The 9778-nt window shown below is 44.8% G+C and overlaps 1 long non-coding RNA gene across 1 annotated transcript; it reads right to left on the bottom strand.

Moving 5' to 3' along the window:
- Positions 1–8908: 8908 nt before the first annotated feature.
- On the bottom strand, positions 8909–9290 carry LOC145431308 (uncharacterized). Its single transcript, XR_013911600.1, has 2 exons — positions 9231–9290; positions 8909–9149 (listed from the first exon to the last, which is right to left on the bottom strand). It is a non-coding gene; the product is annotated as an uncharacterized LOC145431308 (long non-coding RNA).
- Positions 9291–9778: the final 488 nt, after the last annotated feature.

Raw genomic sequence — 9778 nt, 5'->3', positions numbered from 1 at the left:
AGTGGGCGATAAATAAACAAGAGAGAAAAGCCGATCAGCTGATCATTGATCAGTTTCATGATTGAAGTAGAAACAGGAGAGGGAGGGGCAGAGAATGAGAGAAGAAGAGGCAGCTGTGCAGCGGAAACACAGAATAACTCCAGCTTTGTGTCTTTTTCATTGTAGCTGAAATCCGGGACAAACCGTTCCTTTTCACCTCAATACGAAGCGCGTAATATTTTCTCTGAATACGAGACGATTCTGTTTTTTACTGGACGGTTGGCAACTCTAATAATTAACCTTATGAACAAAATAAAGTTCAACATCAGTATCATAGCACCCACCCAGCTGTATAGAAACTCCGTCATGCTAGCTAGCATGCAATACGAAAAAGTCAGTATAACGAAAATAAACTCCACCTAAACTTGGTTCATATCTGACCCAGATGGACTGCAGGTTATAACTTCTTACCTGAAGTTCAGTTCACCTGACACTCGGACCAGCGGCCGCTTCGGGTCTCTCCTCCTGCCTCCCTTTTCCTTCATCCACCTGCTGGCTTCCACCACTTGCTAATGTTATTGAATCTGTGGAGGCTCCGTGATAGCCACCACATAAAGTAACGAATAACGAGCCTATCTAAATCCCAGTAACGAGTAACGCGTTCCCGGTTTTGGCATAATAACTAGTTACCGTGCTCGTTACCACAATACGGAGCCCCGCAGGGGACATGGGAGAAAAAAAAATTAAGACGGACTTTTGCGAGATCTCGCAAAACGAACTCGGGATCTCGCAAACGTTTTGCAAGATCTCGCAAAACAAACTCGGGATCTCGCAAAAGTTTTGCGAGATCTCGCAAAACAAACTCGGGATCTCGCAAAACTTTTAGCCGCATTCTTCGGACGCCGGCTCGAAGCTGACCGGGAGGTCGAGGCACGATGTGCCGGGAAAGCGGTGTTCCTTCCGGCTGTAGTGGGTCTCGACCTGCGGCTAAAACATTTGCGAGATCCCGAGTTTGTTTTGCGAGATCTCGCAAAAGTTTTGCGAGATCCCGAGATAGTTTTGCGAGATCTCGCAAAAGTCCGTCTTAATTTTTTTTTCTCCCATGTCCCCTGCGGGGCTCCGTACCACAATAATAACGTAGTTACTGTAACGCGTTACTTAATAACGCGTTAGTCCCAACACTGGGCATGAGGTATGGAGGAGTGATATTTTTCACACCTGTTAACACTTGGACAAGCTAGGTTTTGGTAACCTTATATTCACAGAAAGATACACTTAAAAAGTACATGTAAGGTGCATGTGAAATAGCCATATATGTGACATGAATGTCACTTTGGGAACAGATGACATTGCAGAGTAGGCGATGTGTAACAATGGTAGTCATTGCATGCAAAAGATGTTGGCAAGCTTGTCAGGAAATATGACACGTTCAAGCACAATTTTGCTAAAGGCCTTAGTGTTGCTGCCATATATAGAATAAACACAGACATGTTTTGAAGGCACGCCTAAGGGTATAAAGTTTATTCTGTACACATCTTGCTCTGCTTTATGGTGCTGCTGATTACTGGCTCACACTGCGACATACAGTGGGGCAAAAAAGTATTTAGTCAGCCACCGATTGTGCAAGTTCCCCCACTTAAAATGATGACAGAGGTCAGTAATTTGCACCAGAGGTACACTTCAACTGTGAGAGACAGAATGTGAAAAAAAAATCCATGAATTCACATGGTAGGATTTGTAAAGAATTTATTCGTAAATTAGGGTGGAAAATAAGTATTTGGTCACCTCAAACAAGGAAAATCTCTGGCTCTCACAGACCTGTAACGTCTTCTGTAAGAAGCTTTTCTGTCCCCCACTCGTATGAAGGGCACCTGTTTAAACTCATCATCTGTATAAAAGACAGCTGTCCACAGCCTCAAACATTCAGACTCCAAACGCCGCCATGGCCAAGACCAAAGAGCTTTCAAAGGACACCAGGAAACGTATTGTAGACCTGCACCAGACTGGGAAGAGTGAATCTACAATAGGCAAGCAGCTTGGTGTGAAAAAATCAACTGTGGGAGCAATCATCAGAAAATGGAAGACATACAAGACCACTGATAATCTCCCACGATCTGGGGCTCCACGCAAGATCTCATCCCGTGGGGTCAAAATGATCATGAGAACGGTGAGCAAAGATCCCAGAACCACACGGGGGGACCTGGTGAATGACCTGCAGAGAGCTGGGACCAAAGTAACAAAGGTCACCATCAGTAACACACTACAACGGCAGGGAATCAAATCCCGCAGTGCCAGACGTGTTCCGCTGCTGAAGCCAGTGCATGTCCAGGCCCGTCTGAAGTTTGCCAGAGAGCACATGGATGATACAGCAGAGGATTGGGAGAATGTCATGTGGTCAGATGAAACCAAAGTAGAACTTTTTGGTATAAACTCAACTCGTCGTGTTTGGAGGACGAAGAATACTGAGTTGCATCCCAAGAACACCATACCTACTGTGAAGCATGGGGGTGGAAACATCATGCTATGGGGCTGTTTTTCTGCCAAGGGGACAGGACGACTGATCCGTGTTAAGGACAGAATGAATGGGGCCATGTATCGTGAGATTTTGAGCCAAAACCTCCTTCTATCAGTGAGAACTTTGAAGATGAAACGAGGCTGGGTCTTCCAACATGACAATGATCCAAAACATACCGCCCGGGAAACAAAGGAGTGGCTCCGTAAGAAGCATTTGAAAGTCCTGGAGTGGCCTAGCCAGTCTCCAGACCTCAACCCCATAGAAAATCTGTGGCGGGAGTTGAAAGTCCGTGTTGCTCGGCGACAGCCCCAAAACATCACTGCTCTCGAGAAGATCTGCATGGAGGAATGGGCCAAAATACCAGCTACTGTGTGTGCAAACCTGGTAAAGACCTATAGTAAACGTTTGACCTCTGTTATTGCCAACAAAGGTTATGTTACAAAGTATTGAGTTGTATTTTTGTTATTGACCAAATACTTATTTTCCACCCTGATTTACGAATAAATTCTTTACAAATCCTACCATGTGGATTCATGGATTTTTCTTTCACATTCTGTCTCTCACAGTTGAAGTGTACCTCTGGTGCAAATTACTGACCTCTGTCATCATTTTAAGTGGGGGAACTTGCACAATCGGTGGCTGACTAAATACTTTTTTGCCCCACTGTAGGTGGATATGGTTTATTCATCTGAACCTCATCAAATCAGTTCTAATCACAGAATGAACCAAGTGTTTATAGGCAATAAAAATCAAGTGATTAGCTACTTATACATCTGCAGAATGGAATCACGTAATTGAAGTATAATTCTGTAATGCTAATTGTACGTTGACTGTTATGGGACTGGTAGCCTCAAAGTTGTGGCATAATAATGTGTCATACAAGTACACACACACACACACACACACACACACACACACACACACACACACACACACACACACACACACACACACACACACCATTTTATTTTATAAATTAAACTGAACTGAATTGAATTACTTAATACAATGAATGAATGAATTTGGTACGTTGGTTGGCAAGGGCATCCAACGTGCAACTTAAAGTGCTGGTTGCATTGGTTAATTTTATTAGTTTAGGAGTGAAAGCCTGAATCCAATGTGGTTTTTGATCCTGCTTCCATTTCCTCTATTAATGTTCAGTTTGTGTAAGTAATAACCTTTCTGTTATTAATCATTCCTTGAACTGATGCAATGTTATTGCAGCTCTGATTTTGGCTTCCTGTGAACTCAGTACTTTATTATACTGTAAAAAGACAGTGTAGGTAGAAAAGAAAGATAAGAAAAGATAAGATAACCTTTATTAGTCCCACACGTGGGAAATTTTTTTTGTCACAGCAGGAAGTGGACAGTGCAAAAGTTATATAGCAAAAATTAGAATATAATAATAATAATAAATACAATACACAACTTCACAGAATAGAATAAAATAAAATACTATATACAGTAGAATAAAATAGAATAAAATATACAATAGGATTAAAATAGAATAAAAATTCTATATACAACTGAGTAAAAATACAACTTTGTCAGAAAAGAGTATTGCACTTAGTCTTATTGCACATGTGTGAGTTTGATCAGTTGAAGTTTTTGCTGTGGAGTCTGACAGCAGTGGGGAGGAATGACCTGCGAAATCTCTCCGTCCCACACCGTGGGTGCCACAACCTGCCACTGAAGGAGCTGCTCAGTGCTGTCAGAATCTCCTGCATGGGGTGGGAGATGTTGTCCAACATGGATGACAGCTTAGCCACCATTCTCCTGTCACTCACCACTTCCACTGGGTCCAGAGGGCATCCTAGAACAGAGCTGGCACAGAACACATAACTGTATATATTTCATGAAGTTGTTGAAACAAAAAAAAAGAAAAAAAGAAATGTGACGCTGGTTAAGTCTTACAACAGGAGAAGGTTTAAGTTGTGTTCAAGTGGTTAAATTATTCATGCTATTGTGGGTTGGTGACATGTCGGGTGAGTTAAGGTATTACGAACCTTTACTACTGCAACAGCCATACATTATAATGGGCACACTTTGAAAACACCTTTCCCTTTTACCATTTTCTATTCTAAAACTGTGTGACCTTAATAAAACAACAGCAATTCTTTATACCTTTTACTTGTATTTTGCTAGTCTTACTTCTCTCTCTAAATCTAAATTAAGTAACACAAACAGCATCGTATCCTGAAGCAAAAGGCTTCTCTGGAGATACAATGTCAGAAATGACACCAGACCGTGAATGTATTTGACAGCTTTCACAACTGCCTTTTAAGTGTCAGACACTATCTGTCCTGCAGATGCAAAGCTATCACATCTTAATGCCTTTGTTCTACAATGCACTTCTATTCACCTGTTCATTTTTGCTATTATATTCAAAGGCTTTTCAGACAGGTGTTAACCCTTTAAATCCTGAACCATGAAATAACTGTTTTAAATTTAAAGAGTTTTTCATAAACTTTGTGACAACTAAATAATAAATTATGCAAACTAATATATTTGCATATATTTGTATCATATTTGCTATAGCTTGTAAAAAAAAGACAAAGGGAGAAAGATACAGGCCAATTTTCCGCAGTCAAAGTGTCAATGAAACACTTTGAAGTTTAACATAAGTTGCTAAACTGCTACATGTTACAAATACAGATATACAATATAAAACAGTCAAATGACTAAATAACCCAAAAGCAAGACCAAATAATCTAGAAAAATAACTTATTTCTGCTTTTAATATTCCTAATGTGCTATTACTCTGCTTACTATTGCCAGCCTAGACAAAAAGTATTATTATTAGTATCACTTGTCCTAATAATAATACAGTAATAATTATTATTATCATTCCAACTACTGTGGCAAAGGAAATGCCCAAATATGGGAGATATGTCTTATAAGATGGCGCCGGTGAGGTCGGCTGCCGTCACGACTGCTCCGACCACTTTTTCTTTGTCTTTGCTTTTTAAGTTAGTTTTCAGCGTTTCTAAATCGGCAAAATCATCACCATTGGGTACATTAGGTATGACAGTGACACTCTTGTTTCTATTGGTATACAATGTACTCACAATTCGAAGTTTTTAACTCCGGATCCGAGCTGGCCGAGTGAGATCTCGAGGGAGAACAAAGGGAAGCGGCGGCGGCCTAGAGGGAAGCGAGCCGGCGTCAGGAACAGGCTGAGAGCTCGTGCACACCGCACACCTCTGCCTAGCATCCTGCTCGCCAACGTCCAGTCACTGGAGAACAAGCTTGACGACCTCAGGGCCAGGATAAAGTTCCAGAGAGACATTCGGGACTGCAATCTCCTCTGCTTCACCGAGACATGGCTGAACCCAGCGGTGCCGGACCACGCCATCCAGCCGGCCGAGTTCTTCTCGGTTCACCGCATGGACAGGACACGGGACTCGGGGAAGTCAAGGGGAGGCGGCGTGTGTTTAATGGTGAACAACAACTGGTGCAACAGTGCGAACGTTGTTCCTCTCACACGCTCCTGCACACCAAATCTGGAACTACTGTCCATCATGTGTCGTCCTTTTTATCTACCTCGGGAATTTACATCGGTCATTGTAAGTGCCGTTTATATTCCACCACAAGCGGACACGGTCACCGCCTTATGCGAGCTGCATGAGGCACTCACACAGCACCAGACACAACACCGGGACGCTGCGCTTATTGTGACGGGGGACTTTAATAGCGCCAACCTCAAACGCGCAGCGCCGAACTTTTATCAACACATCACCTGCCCCACCAGGGGTGAAAGGACACTGGACCACTGCTACACTACGGTCAAGGACGGCTACAAGGCACAATCCCGCCCCCCGTTTGGCAAATCTGATCACGCCGCCATCTTCCTCATGCCAAAATACAAACAAAGGCTGAAACAGGAAGTTCCGGTTCAGAGGAAGGTCGCGCGCTGGACGGATCAATCGGTGGCCGCGTTACAGGACGCACTCGATGACGCAGACTGGGGCATGTTCAGAAACAGCTCCGACGATGACGTCAACGTGTTTACGGAAGCGGTTGTGGGATTCATCGGGAAACTAGCGGATGATACCGTGGAGACAAAGACTATCACAACGTTTCCCAACCAGAAGCCGTGGGTGGATAAAACCATCCGCGACGCTCTGAGATCCCGCACCGCTGCCTACAACACGGGACTCATGACGGGGGACATGGACCCGTACAAAGCCGCGTCATATAACGTGCGGAGGGCGGTGAAAGAGGCGAAGCAGCGCTACGGGAGGAAACTAGAGTCACAACTCCAACAGAGTGACTCTAGGAGCCTGTGGCGGGGACTAAGGACAATAACGGACTATAAAGCACCAACAACCGGTATGACGAACGCGGCCGTGACTCTGGCAGACGAGCTGAACACTTTCTATGCTCGCTTCGAGGCTGCAGCTAAGGTCTCCAACAATGCTAGTGTTAGCGGCGCTAACGGCTGCAGACAGGAAGATACTGCCAGCACCGGAAACGTGCTCGTCATCTCCGAGCATGAAGTAAGGAGAGCCTTCAAGAGAGTGAACACCAGGAAAGCAGCAGGACCAGACGGCATCCCAGGTCGTATCCTCAGAGACTGCGCATACCAGCTAGCTCCTGTGTTCACTGAGATATTCAACATCTCTTTATCTCAGTCGGTGATCCCCACATGCTTCAAAGAGTCCATCATTGTTCCTGTCCCGAAGAAACCCCACCCTGCTTCTCTCAATGACTATCGCCCTGTAGCCCTCACCTCAGTAGTGATGAAGTGCTTTGAACGCCTGGTCAGAGACTTCATAATTTCTTCACTACCAGACACACTGGACCCACTACAGTTTGCTTACCGTCCAAATCGTTCCACAGACGATGCCATCTCTCATCTCCTCCACACATCACTCACTCACTTGGACACTAGAAGGGGGAATTATGTTAAAATGCTCTTCATAGACTACAGCTCTGCATTTAACACCATAATTCCCTCCACACTCACCACCAAGCTGGAGCATCTGGGACTCAACTCATCTATGTGTCAGTGGATCTCCAACTTCCTAACTGGCAGACCACAGGCAGTAAGGATGGGCGGACATGTCTCAGCCTCCACCACTCTCAGCACTGGAGCCCCCCAGGGGTGTGTTCTGAGCCCCCTGCTGTACTCTTTGTACACATATGACTGTGTGGCCACTACCAGCTCCACCACCATCATCAAGTTTGCTGACGACACCGTCGTGGTGGGCCTGATCTCTGATAACAACGAGACGGCCTACCTGAAGGAGATTAGGAATCTGGAGAACTGGTGCCAGAGGAACAACCTCCTTCTAAACGTCAGTAAGACAAAGGAGCTGATAGTGGACTTCAGCACTAAGCAGGAGAGGAACTACCAGACCCCCGTCATCAACGAGTGCCCAGTGGAGAGAGTGGACAGCTTCAAATACCTCGGAGTTCACATCACGCAGGACCTGTCATGGTCCTGTCACATCAACACTGTGGTGAAAAAGGCCCGACAGCGTCTCTACCACCTCAGACGCTTGAGAGACTTCCAACTGCCCTCCAAGGTGCTCAGGAACTTTTACTCGTGCACCATAGAGAGCATCTTGGCGGGAAACATCTTAACCTGGTTCGGGAACAGCACCATGCAGGACAGACGAGCTCTAGAGAGGGTTGTGCGGTCAGCTGAGCGCACCATCCGCTCCGAGCTCCCTGACCTGCACTCAATCTACAGCAGGCGGTGCTGGACCAAGGCCAGGAAGATCGTGAAGGACCTCAGCCATCCCAACAACAGACTGTTCTCTCTGCTGAGGTCAGGAAAGCGATTCCGCTCCCTGAAGACCAACACAGAGAGACTGAGGAGGAGCTTCTTCCCGCAGGCGATACGGTCTCTCAATCACACCACCACACAGTACTGACCCACATATACAGTTCTTACACACACACTGGACTTTCTGGACTTTGGTTTTGCACAACACTGGTCACTATATTCTTCATTTCCGGTTAATACTTGTACAGCTGCTGTTATTGTGTATATATTTATTTAGATTTAGATTTCTTCATACATTCTTATATAGTTCTATATTGTGTATTTTGTTGTACAGTTATTTTATTTTCAACTTTAATTTATATATTTTGTCTTATTCTTCCCAGTTAAATTTACCCTTCATTCTAATTTGTGTTGTACAGTTATTTCATTTTTAACCTTAATTTATATTTTATTCCTTCCTAGTTAAATTTACCCTTTTTAATTTTTCATATTTATTTCCTATCTTATTCATAGCCTTTTCCTTTTTTTGTTTTCTTTAGGTCACGAGCAGTTGTCCAAGCATTTCACTACATATCGTACTGTGTATGACTGTGTACGTGACAAATAAAAATTTGAATTTGAATTTGAAAAAGTATTTCTTATCTTATTGTAGGGACCATTGTTACGGCCGAGAGGGCCCGGCTGTGGGTGTGGACTCAAATGCAGACACAGAGGGAGGCAAACGGGCGTGAACACAGTGCTTTATTTACAAGTGTCTAGTGAAATTACACAACAGGAGACTATGAATGCTATGAATTATGAAATGCTATGAACTGTGAACTGTGAGGCCAAACTGTGAACATGAAACTGAGTGCTATGGCTAGGTGCTGGATTTCACGGATGGAAAAAAGGGGCAGCGGCTTGGATGGAGGTACGCAGTCACTATAATGAGAAGAGACAAGTAGTCAGTGGTAGTCCAGTGAATCACAGCTGCAGGATTAGGCTATGGAGGTTAGGGCTTACGCGTTGCAGGTTTAAAGTGTCATGCGAGGAAGGGGTGTCCAGGGGGTTCCGGGTGAGGAGTTTCCAGAGAGGATCCAGAATATGCGTGGAGTGAGGGACTTGGCAGGGAGGCAGGCAGGTGTAGTCCGATGGTGGAGAGGAAGAAACCAGATGACAGAACCAGCGTCCAGGCGGAGATGAGAGTAGTTCGGGAAACGTGACTGCCAGGTGGGTCCTATGACAAAGAAAAACACGGTGAGGGAAAAGCAGTAGTTGAGGGTTCTCACAAGGGGTTCGCAGCCTAGCACTGACATGGGTTAGCAGAAGATCTGGCAGAGGTCTGTTGTGAATGCTGGTCTTATATGCAGGTGACTTGATTGGAACCAGGTGTGGAAGCTGATTGGAGTCTCTGCCTGAAGGTAGAACCCAGCGGAGTGGAAAAACCCCGTGCTCACCCGGACCATGACAACCATGTCTATACTGTCCTCTGTGAGCCATCAACTTCTGTCCAGTGATGTCAAGTAAGACCTGGAAAAAGTGTTATTTTGACTTCAAGACTCTATAATTGG

The sequence above is a fragment of the Astatotilapia calliptera genome, chromosome 10, assembly GCF_964374335.1.
Source record: "Astatotilapia calliptera chromosome 10, fAstCal68.1, whole genome shotgun sequence".
Taxonomy (NCBI): Eukaryota; Metazoa; Chordata; class Actinopteri; order Cichliformes; family Cichlidae; genus Astatotilapia; species Astatotilapia calliptera.
Note: the sequence above shows the minus strand (reverse complement) of the source record. Positions and strands in the feature narration are given on the sequence as shown.